The 22,872-nt window shown below is 39.6% G+C and overlaps 1 long non-coding RNA gene and 1 other non-coding gene across 2 annotated transcripts; one reads left to right on the forward strand and one right to left on the reverse strand.

Moving 5' to 3' along the window:
• Positions 1 to 3,337: 3,337 nt before the first annotated feature.
• Positions 3,338 to 12,125, reverse strand: Gm39591. Its single transcript, XR_865186.1, has 4 exons — positions 12,034 to 12,125; positions 8,285 to 8,396; positions 5,221 to 5,268; positions 3,338 to 3,480 (listed from the first exon to the last, which is right to left on the reverse strand). It is a non-coding gene; the product is annotated as a predicted gene, 39591 (long non-coding RNA).
• Positions 5,637 to 5,757, forward strand: Mir6341 (microRNA 6341). Its single transcript, NR_105759.1, has one exon. It is a non-coding gene; the product is annotated as a microRNA 6341 (primary transcript).
• Positions 12,126 to 22,872: the final 10,747 nt, after the last annotated feature.

The raw sequence follows: 22,872 nt of genomic DNA on the forward strand, positions 1-22,872 counted from the left end.
ACCATATGGGTCCCAGGGATCATTTGTTTCTTTTTTCTTTTTCTTTTTCTTTCTTTTTTTTGGGGGGGATAATATTCACTTATTAGTAAGTGCACACCATGCATGTCCTTTTGGGTCTGAGTTACCTCACTCAGAATGATATTTTCTAGTTCCATCCATTTGCCTGCAAAAGTCAGGATGTCTTCACTCTTAATAGCTAAGTAGTATTCCATTGTGAAAATGAACCACATTTTCTGTATCCATTCTTCTGTCATGGGACAACTAGGTTGTTTCCAGCTTCTGGCTAGCACAATTAAGGCCACTATGAAAATAGTAGAACGCCCCTGTGGCATGGTGGGACATCTTTTGGGTATATTCCCAAGAGTGGTCTTCAGGTAGATCTATTTCCAATTTTCTGAGGAACCTCCAGATTGATTTCCAGAGTGGTTGTACGAGCTTACAATCCACCAGCAATGGAGGAGTATTCCTCTTTCTCCTCATCCTATCCAACAGTGTTGTCACCTGAGGTTTTGATCTTAGCCATTCTAACTGGTATAAGGTGGAATCTCAAGGTCGTTTTGAAAGTTACCATTCTTGAGAAGCTATTACCCTCTCCTCAGAATTGATAGTGATGGGAACAAACAGCCAGAAGACGGGATTCATCAAAGCTTCTCAGATACAGAAAGGACTCTGCATAGATTTGAGAGAGTAATCCATTATCATAAATGATATTCTTGTGCTAAAAATCACTGTTTTCTTTTAAGAAATGGAAAAAAATATATGGAATGTTGGATCATGGTTTTTTCTTAATTTATTTTATTATTTAAATGAATTTTTTATATAAAACATACTAATAATTTTGAGTATTTTTAGAATCAAATACTGCATACAAATTTGTTCAACTTTTATATTCATATCCTTTCATACCTAAAAATATTAATGAATATTTAATACTATCCATAACTGAGGATCTTATATCTAATGTTGAAAACTATATTGTTTCAAAACATGCAAAATATTCTTTGTGAATTAAGCATAGTAAAAAAGCATAAAATATTAAAAATGAATCATTAAGAAATATATTCAAAAACCCTTATATAGTACCACCTGACATAGTGAGAGAGTATTTAAAATGCATTATATATCTGTGTACATCGTCTAACAGTCAGTTTACTTAAAAAAGATGACCTGTGTTTCTAGGAGAGAAATTATTTTATTAGTGAGTGTATTTTAAAAATTTCAAAATAGCAAAAATTCTTTGAAGTTAAACAATAAGAAAATGCTAATTTTAAGCACAGTGCGAAAAATTATAAAAAATATTTCCATGATATTTGTAGAACATGATTTTAATATTTTCAGCTGTTAATATTCAACAAACAATAATTATTTTAAGATATATTTCATTGTTATGTCTCCCTTTTCATTTCTGATTTTACTAATTTAGATACTGTCTCTGTGCCCTCTGGTTAGTATGGCTAAGTGTTTATCTATCTTGATTTTCTCAAAGAACCAGCTCCTGGTTTTGTTGATTCTTTGTATAATTCTTTATGTTTCTATTTGGTTGACTCCTGATCTCTTTTCTAGGTTTTAACTCCAGGATTGTCTCCCTTTGTGATTTCTTGATTGTTTCTAGTTCCATTTTTAGATCTTGGATGGTTTTGTTCATTTTCTTCACCTGTTTGATTGTGTTTTCCTGTAATTCTTCAAGGGATTTTTGTGTTTACTCTTTAAGGGCTTCTAGCTGTTTACCTGTGTTCTCCTGTATTTCTTTAAGGGATTTTTTTTTATGTCCTTCTTAACATCCTCTATCACTATCATGAGAAGTGATTTTATATCTGAATCTTGCTTTTCTAGTGTGATGGTGTATCCAGGACTTGCTATGGTGGAAAAATTCGGTTCTGATGATGCCAAGTTGTGGAGAGCCGTGAGCAATTGCCATCACGAGCCTCCGCTGTGCCTAACTGGTAAACAAGTAATGTGCACAGGTGCAAGAGTAACCAAGTCACTGCTCATCCCGGGTCGTAGTAGTAGGGTGATGAGTGAGCAGCTAATCAGGAGCTGACACGTCACATGGAAGGGTATATAAGCAGCATCATTTTCCTTGTTCGGGGTTGCTCTTTCGCCTATGCAATCAATGCTCTCCCAATAAACGTGTGCAGAAGGATCCTGTTGCAGCGTCGTTCTTCCTGGCCAGTTGAGCGCGTGCAAGACCAAGTAACCTTGGTTTCTGTTGCTTATGTTACGTTTGCCTCCCACCATCTGATTATCTCTAGTGCTACCTAACCTCAATATATCTGACGAGAGTCTGTCCTTCCTGTGCATCTGGTTGTGACAGAACTCCTTAGAGTTCTGCTGTCTCTATGATCCTGTAATTCTGTGGTCCTGGGATCCTGGGATTCTGGGATCCTGGGTGTCTCAGAGCTCCTGGGAGTCAAGCTGCCTCTGGAACCCTGAGATCCTGGTGTGACCAAACTCCTGGGATCCTGGGAACCTGGGATCCTGGGTGTGTTAGAGCACCTGGGAGTGGAGCTTCCTCTGGGTTTTGTGGGACTGGCTGGGGAGTTCGAACCCAAGGTCTGCTCAGGGCATGAGCCCAGACCAAAAGGAACCCTTGCCACTGGAGTTACCGGGTGCCTGGGTCCTGCTGGTCCCAGTTACTTTCAGTGTTAGGGCAGATATTGTGTCCTCTTTACCTCTGATCCTATGATCCTGGGAGTGTTAGAGTGCCTGGGAGTGTATCTTCCTTTGGGTATTGTGCGACTGGCTTTGGAGTTTGCACCCAAGGTCTCAACATCACTGTTTTTAAACAATGTTTTGTCCCTTTCATAAGCCTTTGCTTTTCTTTTCAGGTAAATATATTTCCTCCAATATATTGGTTTAGGAACATGCTATTGAGTGTTGGATCCATAAACAAGAAATCAGAAGTGTATACCTGCCTCGGTTTTGCGAATAGGCATTGTTCCTAGTCACTTGAAGAGTATTTCAGAATTCTCCAAGCAGATTGTCGTGTATGTCCCACACCAGACTTTGGAATGTTAAGACGTAGAGCTGACTAGATGATTAGCTCTCCCATGCTAGGCCATTTCCACCGAATGAAAAAGATTTCCAAAAATTAGCTTGGTTTTGGAAAACAAATATGATGAGTGTTTTACGATTACTTTGAGAGACATTTTCTTTATTGTTCATATCAGAAAGAATGAGCAGTTATATAGAAAGCCACAGAAAGCTAGATGTTGTAATAGTCACATGCTTGTGAACTTCTAAGGACTTGAAAAGAGGAGTATTCTGACTGTCAAAGATCACTTTTTTTTAATTTTGCAAATGCAGAATCTAAAACTGGAGGCTGAAAAGATGGCTCACAGGTTAAGAGCACTCGCAACTCTTGCCAAGGACCCAGGTTATGTTCCAGGCATCCACGTGACAGCTCAGAATTATATGTAAGAACTCCATTCCAAGGCCTCAGATGACTTCTCCCAACCTTCATGGGCAGATAGTATACATCTGTACATACACAAACACAAAACATTTATATACACAAAATAATACATTCACTAAAAAAGGATGATTTGTTTTAAATGTATTGAGAGAGATGATTCTATATGTTAGAAATTGCCTTATTGTACGTGCAATATTTATTCTTTTTTTCATTTTCTTTACAATTGAAGGGATGAGACCTTTGCATACCATTTCTTTAAAAGAAAAAAAAAACCTTCAATACTAAGCTGAAATCAAAGTAAGTAGTGTAGAGGAGAAAATCTCTACTAGCATTGTTGATAGCTATCTGAAACTTTAGGACAACTTATTGAAATGTTACTAAATAATTTCACTTTTTATAATTTGCTCTTCCAAACAATAAAGAAATTCTTATTGGAGTCAAAGAAGAGAAATTATCTTCATGAAAATAGAATAGTTTAGATAGTTAGATTTTTGGGGAAAAGACAATTTTAACTTCTTCAATGCTTAGACTCTGACATGTAACTCAAGGTTTGACACAATTCTCCTCAACTATCGCAGTTTTCTCTTCCTTCCTACCTTGCTCTACCAACTCCACTTCTCAGTCATTTAACCAGATAGAAAAACATCCCAGTAAAGCATGGCTGTATGTTTCTTCAAAGATCAGTTATAAGTACTGTGCCTGAATTATCTGTTTCCCACACATACACACACACTGGGATCAATTTCCACTAATTATAGAAATCCTGAAGTATCTTCTAATTCTACTACATCATGTCAAGGGCTTCAGCATGGAGTTCATAGTTGGGTTCAATTCTCAGGATACTCCCTTTCTATCTCTTCCTCCCTCACCCTGCAAATACTCTTCCAATAGATAGGGAGGCAAGTCAGCCCTTTCATCTGCTCATTCCCAGGACAGAAGGCATGTCTGGAATGCCTTTTCCCGGAGACTGGATGGAGCCCCTCCCTGCTATCATTTATGAAGCTTATCAGATCACACCTTCTTCTCAACCTCCCTCTAAATAACTGAGAAGGCAGGAGATCCCTGCCTCACAACCCCTGTTTTTAGAAGCTAGAAAAGCTTGCCTACAATATAGTAGTGCTTACAGGACGAACACTAAAACTTTTGCTGTTACCAGTTCTCTGAGCTTTGTAGCTCATTAGATCAAGGTCACTCTATCAGGGAAAAACGTTCTATATAACCAATTGCTAATTCCAGTATGATAGAGTTTCAACTTTGGCTATGTCCCCTGGTAGAAGTGATTGTCCTCTTGAACCTGGGGCCCCCAGATTCACAGTTTCCAGGATGGGGCCATGGTTCTCCCAAAACCTCACTGTGAGAGGTAGTAGTCAATGAGTTTGTATCAGAGTGACCTCTCTCTTCACATTCTGCAACCTGTAAATATGGTGTAACATTGCAAAAGAGACTTGATAGATCCAATTAAAGAGACTTCAGAGATAACTATTATAAACATGAAAATAAAGAGATTTTACTCTGGATTAATTGGAATGGAGCCAATTTAATCAGATAGACCCTTAAAAACAGAAAGTATTTTTCCAATTTCAGTGGGGTTTGATCCACTGCCTCTTAATTGAGAAAGAAGGAAAAGTGAAGTGGGATGCAAAACACCTCTAAGGAAAAAGATCAGGCCCAGTGAATGGGCAGCAATAAGGTAGAGACCTTCTTCCTAAAGAGTTCAATGTGCCACGAATTGAATTCAATCTAGATGAGCTTGGATATTCATTCATCCATTGATTGTACAGAAAATTGTGTAGGAGAGAAAGTACCTTCATTTCAGCTTTACAAGACTCAGTTAAGATGAGATGGCCAGACACCTATAGAGTAGTAACATAAGTAAAAGAATAAGAATTTCTTCATGCCATTACTTCATTATTCATTTGTTTATTTTGACATTTTATTACATCAGCAATAGGAAATATATACACATGGCCATTCCTACTTTAAACTTTTGGTTTTTCATCTTGTGTAGTATACATACTGTAAACAACAGCACAAAAATAATCACATGACAGTTGATTAATCATGTAGACTATTCTGAAAGATGGCTCCCAATCCTCACAAAATATTATCAAGTTAGTGCCTCATTATGACAAGACCAGGCCACTTTAAAAGTCCATTTTATGTGGCAGTTTCTGTCTGGGATAAGATATGACAGTAGAACTTATACCCCCATCACTGATAATTTTCAACATATCCAAAAATTGAAGGAGCCCAGTGCAATGATATTGTCACTATATGGCTGATAGGCTTCCTCAGGAGATAGTATAACACTGAGGGTCAACTGAATTTTGTGTGTCTGGAGCTAGCACATTAGAAGCTTTGTAGTTAGTTCAGTGCGAAGAGAGGAAGCCCATGAGGATGGGACTGAGGTTGGCACCTATCCTTGCCAACATATCTATGAAAACTAGTGATATGACCTAAGGATTAGCAGCCATCTTTCAAAATGTCATGTATATCAGCTTTAATGACAGAGGGCTACATCCTGTCAGATGTCTACATTATTTCTTATATATTTCTCTGGTAGGCCATATTTTATTGATGTTAGCATATAACCAAGGATATTATTTGCAGGAGGCATAGATCTTTTCAGGACTTACAATTTGAAATCTTAAGTCTTCTCCAAATGCTTGCCATAAAGTCCACCTAGTGTTCTATCTACCCATCTGTATGCTGGCTCTTGCTGGCAGGTTCAGGTGAGAGGAGAGAGGTCCCAGTCCCATTGGGGCCTCTTCAGGCCTGAGTGTCAATGGCCCAAAAGAAACACACTGGGAGTGTTGTCGAAGCAGGAACTCAACTTATGGCATCAGCCTCTTGCTTATATAAGTTCAGAACATAGGGAGGGGGATTTTTGGTGGGGTAAAATGACATAGGAGGGGAAGGGTGATGGAGGATATGGAGTGACTGACAAGGCCAATGTCAAAGCTCTACATCAGCAATGGCAGGACAGAGAAAGGGCCAAGCAGGTCTTGCTGAGTCACCCCGATATGGAAATGACTGAGACAGGTCTCAAAACTCGAGCCAGGCTCCAGTTTGTCCTCAAGGCCCAAAACAGGGCCAAAACAGGGTCCAACATCTAAAGGTATTGCTAATTTCTTAGGGTATTATCTACCTATCGTGTGATCAAAAGGAAGAGATGCTTATAACACCACATGGAACTTCTGAACTCTTTGCTATACCCATTCAACTCAGCCTTTCTTGACACCTAGTATACACATTAAAGTACATGAGTTCTCCTCTATCCATGCAGGATAAATATCCTAATGGGTGCTTGTCTTAATTAGAGTTTCTATTGCTGTGAAGAGACACCATGACTACAGCAACTCTTATAAAGAAAGACATTTAATTGGGTCTGGCTTACAGTTTCAGTGATTTAGCCCATTATAGTCAGGACAGGAATCATGGTGTCATGCAAGCAGACATGGTACTGAGAAGGAGCTGAGAGTTCTACATTTGGATCTGCAGGCAACAGAAAGAAACAATGCCATACTGGGACTGGCTTGAGCATATGAGACCTCAAAGCCCATCTTCAAAAACACATGTTCTCCAACAAATCCACACCTATTCAAACAATGCCACACTTCCTAATAATGCCACTCCCTATGCACAAAGCATTCAAACACTTGAGTCTACAGGTGCCATTCTATTCACACCACCACAGTGCCTGAAGCTCTGAATACTGCACAACCCTACATATGCCTAATTTTTCTTTTACGTGTCTACCTATGATAGTTGAATTATAAATTGAACACCATTCTTTCTAGTGCAACATCCTGCTGTCACATGGGAAAGTTTTCAGATCATGTTTTCTACAAATTCTGTATTTCTTATTTGCACCAAACTCTTACCAGGCACTGGGACCAAGCCTCTGTGACTTGAGAAACAGCAGCAAAAATAAACTACATGCTAGTGTTTCTTCTTTACAGTTTTATGGAGAAGCAATTCATTCCAACCATAGGCGTTTTTTGTTTTCTCATTAACTTGAAGAACTTTCATCTTTTCACTTAAAGGATCCACCCAAATTGAAAATGTGGGGGCTTGTGATTTGGGGGACATTACTAATTAAAACAAGAGTTCCTTGAACACAAGAACTTCCACACTGGGTAGTTTAAAATGGCCATCCCAATTCCCCAGATCTATTGTTACTAGACTAATGTGTGGAGAGCATGTGCAGCATAGCAGGTGCAATTCATAAAGAAAGAACTCAGTGCTGAGAGGTTTGGAGCAGGAAGCCTTACAATCAGAAACAACAATACATAGATTATTTATTGCTGGAAATTCCATGAACTGTTTTCGATCCATGGCTGACCATGAGTTACTGAAACTAAAGAAAGCAAAATTAAAATTAGAGAAAAAAGGGACTACTACTATTTTCACCAGAGCCCAAAAGGCACCATAAAGTACTGCCTCCACATTGGTGAAAAGCATGAGATTGAAATAATGTACCTGTTACATTGAGGTGATGTCTCTACAAGTCCCAGGTCATGGAACCCCAAATACATCACTGCTAAAACTCCCATCAGATTAGCTCTAGAATTCTTCTGACCAGATGTCTCACCCAGGGCTCCAAGCCTTCTTGCTGGTTTTCTTCTGTTGCTATTATATGATGCCATCATTACAGTAAACCAATTTACTGTTCATCAAATGACCACAAAGTATAGAACTCTTGTTATATAGGTTTGTTTTGCATAAAAGAAAGTATTGTAATAGTCCTATACCCACAAGACTATGGTGGCCAAACACTAAGATTTTCACATCATTGAGAGTGTAATTGTTTTGAAGAGACCAAGGCTTTAGAATGCTCTAGAATTTTGCTGTTGTTGTTGTTGTTACCTTTTGTGTGTCCTCTATGAATACAGCAGCCCTTATGAGTACTATAGGAAAAAACAGTTTCTGAGATGGAGTCATGCTGCTGAGCCTTCCTTGCCATGATGGTCTAACCATGCTGAAAGCACAATAAGATAAATCATGGCTTCCTTAAGTTATTCATGTCCACTATTTTGTCACAGCAATAAAAACAAGAACTAATACAAAAGAGTGATACTTTATAAGGATTCTCTCTACCTGTCATCTAATCACCTCCCCACTTCCAAGGACCTCCACTGTAAATGCTAATTTCATCAGAGCAATTTGTTGGGGCTCCAATCCTGACACAATAGTGGGTAAAGTAAGGGATAGTTGGAGCCTAGTGCAGGTCTTCTGACATTAGCCTGCCTTTGGAATTTGTAGATCCAAAATATGACCTTCAGAAAACTAAGATGTGCTTTAAAAGGCCACAGAGAGAGAGAGAAGGAGATTTGTGTTTAATACTTCAGGCTTGCTTTCTCATAGTAAAGTACAGATATACTGGCTGGTTTTATGTCAACTATTCACAAACTAGAGTCATCAGAGAGGAAGTGGCCTCAGTGGAAAAAAATGACTCCATAAGATCTAGGTGTAGTGATCAACTGGGGAGAGCCCAGCCCTTTGAGAGTGGTTTCATCCTTGCTTTGATCATCCTGGTTTCTATATGAAAGTAACATGAGCAAGCCATGCGGGGCAAGTTAATTAAGCAATACCCATCCATAGCTTCTTCACCATCTCCTACCTCCAGGTTCCTGCCATGTTTGAGTTCCTGTCTTGTCTTCCGTCAGTGAAGGACTACAATGTGGAAAGTGTAAGCCAATAAGCCCTTTCCTGCACAACTGTCTGAGAACAATGGATGTTTCTAACTTCTAACATAAAATAGGCACATAAAATAGTCTCAGTTCTAAATCTTCCAGCATCAAATTAGGGTCAATGGTGAGTTTTATAACTGTAACCTTATTCTTTGATTTCCTTTTTGATGGGTCAGAGTCATAAAGAGAAGGCATGTTACTCTTTTGCCTACACACATAGATCTTCTTGAAATTTGATTGTCTAAGAAAATCAAGAAGAAGTGCCAGTGAGGTGACTCAGTGGGTAAAGGCACCTACCATCAAGCCTGACGACATGCCTCTGGGCTCTGGAATCCATAAGGGAGAAGGCGATCGATGATTCCTAGTACATTGTTGTCTCTCTTCCAAAACTATTTTAAAATATTTGCAAACCCGCACAGGTACATATGAAATAACTAAACAAAAAAAAATACTTTTTTGAAAGAAGGAAGGACGGAAGGAAGGAAGGAAGGAAGGAAGGAAGGAAGGAAGGAAGGAAGGAAGGAAGGAAGGAAGGAAGGAAAAAAAGGAAGGAAGAAAGGAAGGAAGGAAGGAAGGAAGGAAGGAAGAAAGAAAGAAAGAAAGAAAGAAAGAAAGAAAGAAAGAAAGAAAGAAAGATCAAAAGAAAAAAAGAAAGATGGGAATCAAGAACTAATTTCTTCATTGAATCCCAGTTGTGGATTCTACCTTAGATCTGAAAGAGAGCCTTCAGAGCATGGTGGGAAAGGGTGGGGTGTTGGGAGCCGTGTTACTACCAAAAGTTTATGGCAGCTGAAACCTACTGTGGGAGAGGGAAGGAAGAACCTGCATGTATAAATTCGAAGGAATGCACTTTAGGAGTAACACACGGATAACATATAAGTGGGGCAATTACCATGTATTCACTGCTTACCGAAGACGTTAAGAGTGCTCTTTGCAATATAGCATTGAATATACACTGCCCTCTAAGATATACGTTATAATTATCTTCATCTTAACATTTGGATAAGCCAACAAAATCAAGTGTCAAACTCATTTTACCTAAGATAACATAGCTACTGGTGTGTTCTGGGTGTCTGTGTCTATACGGAAGCAAAATCTGTTTTGTGAGTTGGAGTCATTGGAAGTGCTCTCCACTAGGGACTAGGATTCTAGTCCTCACTAAGAAACTAAAACAAAGAAAGAAAGAAAGAAAGAAAGAAAGAAAGAAAGAAAGAAAGAAAGAAAGAAAGAAAAAACAAGAACCCTAACAAATCTAGTGTGGCCCTTTACCCTTTCACCATGCAAGGTCCAAGTGAAAAGATGGCCATCTGGGAACCAGGAGCAGCCCTTCCCAACACCAACCCTGCTGCCATCTTAACTGTGGGCTTCTCAGCTTCCATGATTGACAGAACAAAACTACTAAGGTTTGTAAGTCTCTAAATCAAAGCAACTTTGTTACAGCAGCCCAAATGTGCTATGACATCTTTGCAGAAGGAACTATCCTTTCTGCTTTCCTGTTGTGCTTTATGTGTGACCCTTTAACCTTATGTGTTATAAACATAAATTCCAAATCCATGTGAATGTTATTTCGAGGCAGAACCTTTGGTAACTATGGGGACAAAGCCTCACAGAGGGACTCAATCAGTCGTAAGTTAACAGATTATCAAAGAAATACTTTGTCATGGTAGTTCCCTGGCACACCTGCTCTGTCACATTTCATGATGGCATTCACTCTATAATGATGCAGCAAATTCATTGCCATCTGCTAAATAGATGCTCCTTCCATGCTTTAGACCTCCTGCCTCTGGCACCATGACTGAAGTAAATCTTCATTTATATTTAATAAATATAATTATATATTATACATTATTTATATGTAACATATCATATATGTATAAACATATAATATGTTTATGTTACATTTACTATTCAATCTGTAGCATTTAGTTATATTAAGAAAATAGACTAAGACATTTTCTTCATCTACATATGATAATTCTATTCTTCTGTGACAACTACACTATTTTACATTCTCCATATACAACCCAACTACTCTTTTTAATGCATCTACTTATCGGGTCCATCACAAAGGGAATAGCTGCATACACTTCAGTGAAGGATTTTGGCCAATGAAGAACAAGAGCTCAGGGAAACAGGGTAAAAAGTCATGACTTCATTACACTTTCCACTGATCTTTCACCATCATCCATGGGAAAAAATCCAGACTTAAGCTCAGGACCAGCAGTCTGTCTTTTCAGCCTATAAACAGGAACTTCCACGAACATGGAACAGGATGAAGAACGGTATATGGTGAAACTGGGTGGAAAAAATAAAGATCTTCAACAGGTATCCTGAAAGAAGTCTGAACTCATGCATTTTGAAGTTGCTTTCAGGTAATTGTCTCCTTTGATAGCCACATAAGCAACTGATTTTGTGTGTGTGTGTGTGTGTGTGTGTGTGTGTGTGTGTGTGTGAATTTATTCAAGCAATATTATTTTGGTGTCTATCATCTTCAAGATTCATTTTTGGCTATTGGTGAAACTGATTTAACAGAATATATAAATGTCTTTTTTTGAACCATTTCAATGATTTCTAACAAATCATCATCATGAATGTTGGGTATAAATGCTCCTTCTGGCCCATGGACATTGCCAATATTTGCTTCCAGGATGTCACCACACATGTCTCTAGGTCATATTACCCTGTATGGCTTACTGCCTTGAGATACTCTCCTGATGTCTCCTGTTGTCACACTATCATTGTGCCCAAGAAAACTCCAACTTAAAATTAAAATGAACACGAAAACCATCCTCCTTTTCTCTTTTCTAGCAACACCTCATACAAACCCTTAGAAGCTAAGTTTGTATAGAAATTTTTATAGAACATACCTTATGTGTATGATGCTTGACTTTCATGTTAGACTTGACTGCCCTTGGAATCACTTACCAGATGCATTTTGAGACATATCTTTGAGGATATTTCTATACAAGCTTAACTGAGGAGTCAGGACCTGATATAGACTGAATGAAAAGGGGAAAGCAATTAGAGCACAGTCTCCCTCCCTGCCTGCCTCCCTCCCTCCCTCCCTTCCCCCCCCCTTTCCCCTTACTCCCCTCTCCATTTCTCCTGAAAGTGGGCACAGTAAAACCAGCTGCCTCACACTCCTTCTGTGACAGATGGAGTTCCTCTTGCTTTCACACCTTCTCCACCATCATGGACTGTAGCCTCAAACCATGAGCCATAATAAAGATGCTCTTTATTCAACTGGCATTGGTCAGGTATCCTGTCACAGTAACAAGAGTAACTAACATTTTCAGTGAGTTAGCAACATAATGTAGGATCTAGTAATAACCATAGTCCTCTATCTAAAACAATTCTTCATCCTAGGACTGAATCTCCTTGCTTGGGCCAGCCTTTGTTTTGTTTTGTTTGAGGTAGATTTCACCAAGTCTTCAAATGCCCTTTTTCTTTTCTCTGTAGAAAAATCTAAGAGTGGTTCAACTGATTCTTCAAGAAGAGACAAGGAGTAGCCATCCAGTCTGCTATGGGCTTCACTGGGCAACATGTAAAGTATACCAACTTATTGATTTAAACTTTCACCTATAGAAAATGAAGAACTGTTAATTGCAGATAAAGACGCAAAGGGGGGGGGAAGGAGAGGGAGAGGGAAGCAGGAAAGAGAGAGAGAGAGAGAGAGAGGAAACAGACAAACAGACAGACAGACAGAGACAGAGATACAGAGAGAGACAGAAAAAGACAAAGAGTTATACTCTACTACTTAGCAATGAAATAAGAAAATTGTCATCTGGAAGTTTGGGCACTATACATACTGTGACATAAAAACCAACAATTAATTGTCTTTAACTACTAATGCTATCCTCAGTCCTAAAGATAAATTTTAAAACATCAATTTTAATGATGCTATAGGACTTAAGGCTTTATGGGGGGATTTCACCCAAGGCATTCTTGGGCAGAAGGATTAAGTTATGGGAAATCCATACCTGATGATTCCCTTTTAGTAAGTGCTAAAATACCTGGTAAGCCTGAGTCCTTTTTTATGTTTTCAAAAGGATTACTGCATAAACTTCATTCTAGAAGCAGATAAGTCAGAGAGTCTAATTACATTCTATTGCATAGGCATTTGATTTCAACTTAAAAGATATCAGTAGGTCAGGTTCTTCAAAGTGTGATCATTTTAAAATGCACATAGTTTTCATGTTTAACAAATATTCAGGCTTTCTTATCCACTCAAGTTTTGGCCTATCATTGTTTAATGCTAACTATCTGCTTGGATATTTTCAACTCCAAGACTATCAAAAAGCAGCCTCTATATCGTATATCGAGTTTATGGGACTTGAGATCCTGTCTGAGTCACTGTGATGATTAATCTAAACGTACACCTTATGGGATTGAGTGGCTTCCAGGAAGGTTTATGAGTATGGATGACCCGCCCTAAATGCCAGCAGAATCATCCCTGGGGCTTTGATATTGAACTAAGATGAAAAGTGAGCTGTGGTGATAGACAAGCACTTTGTGGTTTGAACAGGAAGCGAATACTTCTAGTCCCCAGTTTAAACACAGTACGAAGATGCACCTTCATGGAAAGTTCCAGGCCAACATGAACTACCTGACTACATGAGATCCTGTCTCAGGAAGAGAGGGAAAAAAAGAACCAGTGAAGTTAATGGTTCTGGAATGGACTTTCTCACTCATGGCTCCTTCTCTTCTAGGACAGAAGTCACAGTGTGTGTTGTCCCAGAATAGGATTTTTTTTTCTATATAGTTTATCAACATAAAATCTTCCAGGAATATAATGTAATGCTTAGAGCGGATGCTTTCAGAGCCTTTTCCTTTCCCTAACCACTGAAATGCTTAATAAATATTTCAATTCCTTCTTCTACCTTCTAGGGTACCTGCACCCATGTGTGTGTACACACCCACAGACACAGGAATAAAAGTGTTCCTGGCATGATGGTACTTTTGACGCAGGTGTGTTAACCCTGTGCTCTAGTCTCAGCTCCTAGATAGTTTTGATAGTTGTTTTTTAAAATAAAGGATCATAAGGGTTCTGCCTTCATCCATGGATTAACCAATGGATGTGTTTGGACTTTAATACATTATTGGGAAACCCTGAAGGTATAGAAGGGTCTTGGGCAAGTAGGCCATTAATCTGTGGTTTTGACAAGGAGTGCTTATTTCTCCCCAAACCTGCTTCAAGGATGCTGTGAGGGAAGTGGTTCCCTCCTTCACTGCATGTTGCTGCTGCCATTAAGCTCTGCCTCATCGTGGCACCTCTCCACCCCACAAAAGAGTCAGGCAACCTATAGACTGAAACCTCGGAATTAGGAGTTAAAATAAATCCTTTCTCCATTTAAGTTGTTTGTATCTCATTAACATAACTGAAGTTTGTGTAAGATACAGTGTCCCAAGCTATCTGGTTGCAAATAACATAGATAACATATCCAGGACTTTCTTTCTTTCTAATCTGTCTGTTTGTCTGTTTCTCTATTTGTCTATCTCTCTATCTCTCTATCTCTCTATCTCTCTATCTCTCTATCTCTCTATCTATCTATCTATCTATCTATCTATCTATCTATCTATCTATCTATCTATCTATCATTAGTTCCTGTCTTTGTCTGTCTGTCCATCTGTCTGTCCATCTCTCTCTCTTTCTCTCTCTCTCTCTCTCTGTGTGTGTGAGTGTGTGTGTGTGTGTGTGTGTGTGTGTGTGTGTGTGTGTGTGTGTACCATATGTCCACCTAGATTCTGTTCTTCCGTTTCCATTCACTTTCGTTTTGGAGCCAGGATCCCTCACAGGCTATCCTGTGACTTGCTGATTTGATTAGGCTAGCCTGGGACTTGCTGATTTAGTTAGACTAGCCTGTGATGTGCTGGTTTGATTAGGCTAGCTGGGTAATGAGCCCTAGGAGTCTGTCTTTCTCTTCTGCAAATTTCAAAGCACACCATCACATGCAGCTTTTACATGGATTCTAAAGATCAAACACAGCTTGCTGTGATCCTGAATAAACACTTAGCAGTTGAGCTATGCTCCTGACCCAGGAATCAAACACAGGTTGCCAAGCTCTTGTGTCAACACCTTAGGAGCTGAGCTGTCTCTCTGACCCATTACTGGAGACTTTTAGCATAGGCAGTCTCTGACTACACCAACTTGTCTGGTCTTACCCATGCTCCAGCCCTGAAAGACAGTCGGTACACTTTTATATTAGATTTTTGGATTCAACCTAACATATCTCTCACCCTTAATAATATTAGTTTTTAAATTTCAGAAAAGCATTTTATGATCCTTTGGGTTTGGGAGACTTTTTATTTCTCCTAATAAAACTGACTTAACATTAATCTGTAAACTCACCAATTTTATCTTTTGCAATCTTGGTAATTCCAAGTGCCATTAACAAAGCTTGTGTGATTGGATTCTTTTCCTAGTAAGGCAGCAACAAAAGACATCAATGTTCTTTTATTTCATTTTTTATTGCTGAAATAAGAGCTCATATAACTTCCAGAGGATTTAATCTCTAAACATCGAATGCTTTGGGGTTGAAATGAAAGGTTAATGAAAAAATAATTGATAATCCCCTTTTTAATTTGCAGTGACTTAAAACTTTCCACAGGCAGAGTCACGCATCAGAATGCCCATGAGCAGCAAAAGTGCCTGCAACTGAAATATTGTCAAGTGAGCTGAATGACAACAGCACAGAGAGTGAAAACCATGCCGAAGTCATCAGAAAACCAAGCACAAAACCATTCCTAAATTCTGCTTTCCATTCTGTCTTGTTGGGTTCCCCCCTGTTTTAGAAATTTCATTTTCTCCCTTTCCAATGTCTAATAGTAAAGGCTTTGTCTGGCCTCTGAATTCTCTGCTGTCATTTAATGCCAGATGGAGGCTTGAGGGGTACTGGCTTCAGGACCAGCTTTGAACTTCCCCAGACTGCTGGCCATTAATTGTTCAGTAAAATAACTGAAGATCAGATAAAGGTTGTTAACTCCTCCCAGCTGATAGCCACATAGCCTGCAGCTACACCTCTCCAGGATTTAGGAGCCCTCTGCTCCCCTGCCAGCCATCTCAGGTCACCTCTGGAGGGCTTCACACACAAGACCCCTTTATTGAACTCAGTGCACCCTCTCTAGGGCACTAAAAGATTTAAGGAACATTAAAATCAAAATTTATCTGCACTTTACCCTTTCTATCATCTGTGCTCTCATTGGGATGCACGTTGCACCCCTCCCTGCTTTGGCTCCTAGCACTTCCAGAAGCAAGAGTTAATGGATCTATTAAAGAGCAGGACTATTAAATAAGGCTGTTATATGCATGGGCTGCAATTTAACATATCTGTAGTTTATTCATTTAACTCATTAACTGTCCCTTTACCCCAAATTGTTTGTGCTAGCTGAAGAATACAAGCTATAGAAAGCAGGTGAAGGGAGAGAAGGAGGGAGGGAGGGTTGGGTGAGGAGAAAGAGAGAGAGAGAGATTTGTACTACATATACAGTCTCTATATACAAAAAAAATATATAAAGGGAAAATGCATACTATAGAATATGCAAAAGACAAACAATGTCTATTAACTTCCAGCAAGTGGTAGCAGGCCAAAAATGTGAATGATATATAAAGCATGTGGAATTAATCATTCTATGAGAGTATAATATACTGTGTTTTCAATTAACCGATAATACTGAATATATATATATATATATATATATATATATATATATAGAGAGAGAGAGAGAGAGAGAGAGAGAGAGAGAGAGAGATAGATAGATAGATAGATAGATGATAGATAGATAGATAGATAGATAGATATACATTATAAGAAAACACAATCAGGGAGAAAAATATACAAACTTGTTCTCATCAATTTTGAAGTCAGGTGCTAGAATTTGAAGTCAATTTACTTGTCTGTGTGATGTAGATTTTGATACTTGCTAATAGTTTTTTATTAGATATTTCCTTCATTTACATTTCAAATGCTATCCCAAAAATCCCCTATATCCCCCCCCCCCGCCCTGCTCCCCAACCTACCCACTCCCAATTCCTAGCCCTGACATTCCCCTGTACTGGGGCATATGATCTTCGCAAGACCAAGGGCCTCTCCTCCCAATGATGGTCGACTAGGCCATCCTCTGCTACATATTCAACTAGAGACACAAGCTCTGGGAGATACTGGTTAGTTCATATTGTTGTTCCTACATAGTCAGTGAGAAAATGACAGACCTATGTAGTTGTTGGATCCTTCAGCCAGCCCTACCACATCTTGCTTGGTTTCCTTAATGGCCCTCTGATTTTAAGAAATAAAAAAAGGCTTAGTAAAGATAAGGGAACATCAGAGTACACTCACACTGTGAAGGTGGGTGTCTCAGGAAATCCATGGAGCAAAGCTAAAGTGCTCAGTTTCTACTCAGGCTTCGGTTTTGTTTGTGTTGCTGTTGTTCTGCTTTGCTTTGCTTGTTGGTTTTAGGACTATAACAAGGTGGGGTGCATGTAAAAGTACCTTAATGCCATTTATATTTTCCTTATGGGGACTTTGTGACCACAGATAAACCTAAAAAATGACAGAGCCATTTAGTTAGGCTGTGCATTAAGCCAAATGACAGCAACTGCACACAGACGGTTTCCAGCTGTGAAAACACTTAAGTTCAGTTTATAGCTCTAGTGTGTGAGCCAAGCTGTGAAAGATCTCCTTGGCTTCTCAGCCCAGAGCTTACCTGTATGAAGTCCACAGGATGATACCCTGACTTTTTATAAAAATCAGTATGAAGTCCACAGGACGATAGCCTGACTTTTTATAAAATCAGTATTAATTATCTATTTACCTTAAATCCCAATTGAAACTTCCCCTCCCTCCTCTCCTCCCATTTCCTCCTTCTCACTTGCCCCCTCATCCACCCTTTTTCCCTTTCTCCTCAGAAAAGGGATCCCTCCCTCGGCATATCAAGTTGTAATAAGACTAAGTGTATCTTCTTATTTTGAGGCTCAACAAGGCAGCCCAGTATAGGGGGTGGGGGGTAAGAGGGGAAGGAATACAAAGGCAGGCAATGTAGTCAGAGACAGCCCCTGCTCCCACTTTAGAAGTCCCACATCAAGACCCAGATGAAAACATATTACATATATACAGAAGGCCTAGGCCCATCCCATGTATGCTCTCTGGTTGGCAGTTAGTCTCTATGAGCTTAGGATAGTTGATTCTGTAGGTTTACTTGTGGTATCCCTGTCACCTGCCCCCTCCCAGCTCCTTCAATCCTCCCACACGCCCTCTCTTCAATGGGATTACCCAAGCTCCACTTAATATTTGGCTGTGGGTCTCTGCATTAGTTTCCATCAATTGCTGGGTAAAAACTCTCAAAAACAGTTATACTAGGCTCCTGTCTGCAAGTGTAGAATTAAATTATTAATAGTGTCAGGAGTGGGCTCCCTTTTATGGCATGGGTCTCAAGCTGGGTCAGTCATTGGTTGGCCCTTCCCTGAAATTTCCTGCACATCTTGTGCAGGCCAAATTGGGAGTCTAAGGTTTTGTGGCTGGGTTGATGTCCCAATCACTCCATGGAAAGTTTTATCTGGCTATAGAAGATGGCTGGTTCAGGCTCTATATTTCCCATTATTAGGAGTCTTAATTTGGGTCACCCTCATAGATTCCTGGGATTTTTCCATCATCCTAGGTTCTAGCTCATCACAGAGATGCCTCGCTCCTGATCCAGTTGCTCCCTCCATTATTCTCTCCCTCTCTTCACCCCCACCTCCTCCATTCAGTTTACATCCTCAATCCCGCTCCTATCCAGATCCCTCCCTCCATCCACCCTGATGTCTAATCTATTTTCCCTTCTTAGTGACATTCAAGCTTACTCACTAGGTCCTTCCCTGTTACTTAACTTCTTTGGGTATGTGGTTTTGAGCATCTTCAACAAATGGTGCTGGTCTAACTGGATGTTGGTATATAGAAGAATACAACAAGATCAATATCTATCACCCTGCACAAAAAATAAATCTAGGTGAGTCAAAGACCTCAACATAAAATGAGATACACTGAACATGGTAGGAGAAAAAGTGGTGAATACCCTTGAACATATTGGCACAGGAGACAACTTCTTAGTTCCCAATATCTTGGACATTAAGATTAACAATAAATAAATGGGACCTCATGAAGCTGAAAGGCTTCTATAAGGCAAATCAAAGAACACTCTCAATAAGATGAAATGACAACTTACGGAATGAGAAAAAGTTTTCAGCAACCCGACATCTGTCAGAGAGCTGACATATATATATGTCAGTTGTATACGTGTGTGTGTGTGTGTGTGTGTGTGTGTGTCAAGAAAGTAGACTTCAACAAACCAATAACCCAATTTAAAATTGATCTAAACAGAATTCTCAATAGAGAATTCTCTAATAGCTGAGAAGCACTTAAAGAAATGTTCAACATCCTGAATCATCAGGGTAATGCAAATCAAAATTACTCTGAGGTTCCATCTTAAACCTGTAAGAATTTCTAAGCTTGCCTTCTGGTCGGTGCCAGCACAGGGACACCTGGGCACAGAGTCAGCAGACAGCCCCAAGGTCCCTAGAGGACTCTCCATTCGATCTTAGGACCTCTGGTGAGTGAAACACAACTTTTGTTCCAAGCCAACCACTAGGGACCTGAGACAGCATTTGGGAAGCAGAAAACCCAGCCTGACCAGGATCCAAATCCCTTCCTGTCGGCGCTAGCACCTGGTCACCTTGGGCACAGAGTCGGCAGACAGGCCCAAGGTCCCTAGAGGACTCTCCATTCGATCTTAGGGCCACCGGTGAGTGGAACACAACTTCTGTTCCAATTCAATCACTAGGGACCTGAGACAGCATTAGGGAAGCAGAAAACCCGACCTGACCAGGGTCACAGGTCCCTTCCAGTCAGAGCCAGCACCATGTCACCTTGGACGCGAAGTCGGCAGACACCCCCAAGGTCCCTAGAGGGCAGCTTCTGAGACAGACCCCGTTTTGGGCTCCAGACATCCGGGCACCTTCCCTACCAGAGGAGAGGTATCTGCCATGGCCAGGAGGGTTTTCCCAGAGCATCTGGGGGAGCCATCTTGGTTCCCAGATCCCTCCAAGACTAGTCTGCACAGGTGAGAGTGTGGACTGCAGAAGCTTACAGCTTTTGGGACAGGCCCTGTTTCAGGCCTTCATCTTCTGACGGGAGGCAAGTCCAAATGCCAGATATCTGTGCACCTTCCTTGTAAGAGGAGAGCTTGCCTGCAGAGAGTGCTTTGACCACTGAAACTCAGGAGAGAGCTAGTCTCCCAGGTCTGCTGATAGAGGCTAACAGAATCAAGGAAGGAACAAGGTCTAACCAGAGACAACTATAACAACTAACTCAAGAAATTACCAGATGGCGAAAGGCAAACATAGGAATCTTACTAAAAGAAACCAAGACCACTCACCATCATCAGAACGGAGCACTCCGACCACAGCCAGTCCTGGGCAAGCCAACACACCCGAAAAGCTAGACCCAGATTTAAAAGCATATCTCATGATGATGGTAGAGGACATCAAGAAGGACTTTAATAACTCACTTAAAGAAATACAGGACAACACTGCTAAAGAGTTACAAGTCCTTAAAGAGAAACAGGAAAACACATCCAAACAGGTGATGGAAATGAACAAAACCATACTAGACCTAAAAAGGGAAGTAGACACAATAAAGAAAACCCAAAGTGAGGCAACGCTGGAGATAGAAACCCTAGGAAAGAAATCTGGAACCATAGATGTGAGCATCAGCAACAGAATACAAGAGATGGAAGAGAAAATCTCAGGTGCAGTAGATTCCATAGAGAACATGGGCACAACAATCAAAGAAAATGCAAAATGCAAAAAGATCCTAACTCAAAACATCCAGGAAATACAGGACTCAATGAGAAGACCAAACCTACAGAAAATAGGAGTATATGAGACAGAAGATTTTCAACTTAAGTCACCAGCAAATATCTTCAAAAAAATTATAGAAGAAAACTTCCCAAATCTAAAGAAAGAGATGCCCATGAACGTACAAGAAGTCTACAGAACTCCAAATAGACTGGACCAGAAAAGAAATTCCTCCTGACACATAAAAATCAGAACAACAAATGCACTAAATAAAGATAGAATATTAAAAGCAGTAAGGGAAAAAGGTCAAGTAAAATATAAAGACAGGCCAATCAGTATTACACCAGACTTTTCACCAGAGACTATGAAAGCCAGAAGATCCTGAACAGATGTTAGACAGACACTAAGAGAACACAAATGCCAGCCCAGGCTACTATACCCAGGCAAACTTTCAATTACCATAGATGGAGAAACCAATGTATACCATGACAAAACCAAATTCACACATTATCTTTCCACCAATCCAGCCCTTCAAAGGATAATAACAGAAAAAACCAATACAAGGATGAAAACCATGCCCTAGAAAAAGCAAAAAAGTAATCCTTCAACAAACCTAAAAGAAGACAGCCACAAGAACAGAATACCAACTCTAACAACAAAAATAATAGGAAGCAACAATTACTTTTCCTTAATATCTCTTGGTATCAATGGACTCAATTCCCCAATAAAAAGACATAGACTAACAGACTGGCTACACAAACAGGACCGAACATTTTGCTGCTTACAAGAAACCCATCTCGGGGAAAAAGACAGACATTACCTCAGAGTAAAAGGCTGGAGAACAATTTTCCAAGCAAATGGTCTGAAGAAACAAGCTGGAGTAGCCATTCTAATATCCAATAAAATTGTCTTCCAACTCAAAGTTATCAAAAAAGACAAGGAGTGGCACTTCATACTCATCAAAGGTAAAATCTTCCAAGAGGAACTCTCAATTCTGAATATCTATGCTCCAAATGCAAGGGCAGCCACATTCATTAAAGAAACTTTAGTAAAGCTCAAAGCACACGTTGCACCTCACACAATAATAGTGGGAGACTTCAACACACCACTTTCATCAATGGACAGATCATGGAAACTGAAACTAAACAGGGGCACAGCAAAACTAATAGAAGGTATGAAACAAATGGATTTAACAGATATCTACATAATGTTTTATCCTTAAAAAAAAGGATATACCTTCTTCTCAGCACCTCATGGTACCTTCTCCAAAATTGACCATATAATCAGTCACAAAACAGGCCTCAACAGATACAAAAATATAGAAATTGTCCCATGCATCCTATCAGATCACCATGGACTAAGACTGATCTTAAATAACAACATAAATAATAGAAATCCATCATTCATGTGGAAACTGAACAACACTCTTCTCAATGATACCTTGGTCAAGGAAGGAATAAACGAAGAAATAAAAGACTTTTTAGAGTTTAATGAAAATGAAGCCACATCATACCCAAACTTATGGGACACAATGAAAGCATTTCTAAGAGGAAAACTCATAGCTCTGACTGCCTCCAAAAAGAAACTAGAGAGAGCACACACTAGCATCTTGACAAGACACCCAAAAGCTCTAGAAAATTTCTAGGAAGCAAATTCACCCAAGAGGAGTGGAAAGCAGGAAATAATCAAACTCAGGGGCAAAATCAACTAAGTGGAAACAAGAAAAACTATTCAAAGAATCAAATAAACAAAGAGCTGGTTCTTTGAGAAAATCAACAAGATAGATAAACCCTTAGCCAGACTCACTAGAGGGCACAAGGCAGCATCCTAATTAACAAAATAAGAAATGAATAAGGAGACATAACAACAGATCCTGAAGAAATCCAAAATACAATCAGATCTTTCTACAAAAGGCTATACTCAACAAAAGTGGAAAA

The sequence above is a fragment of the Mus musculus genome, chromosome 1 (assembly GCF_000001635.26).
Source record: "Mus musculus strain C57BL/6J chromosome 1, GRCm38.p6 C57BL/6J".
Lineage (NCBI taxonomy): Eukaryota > Metazoa > Chordata > Mammalia > Rodentia > Muridae > Mus > Mus musculus.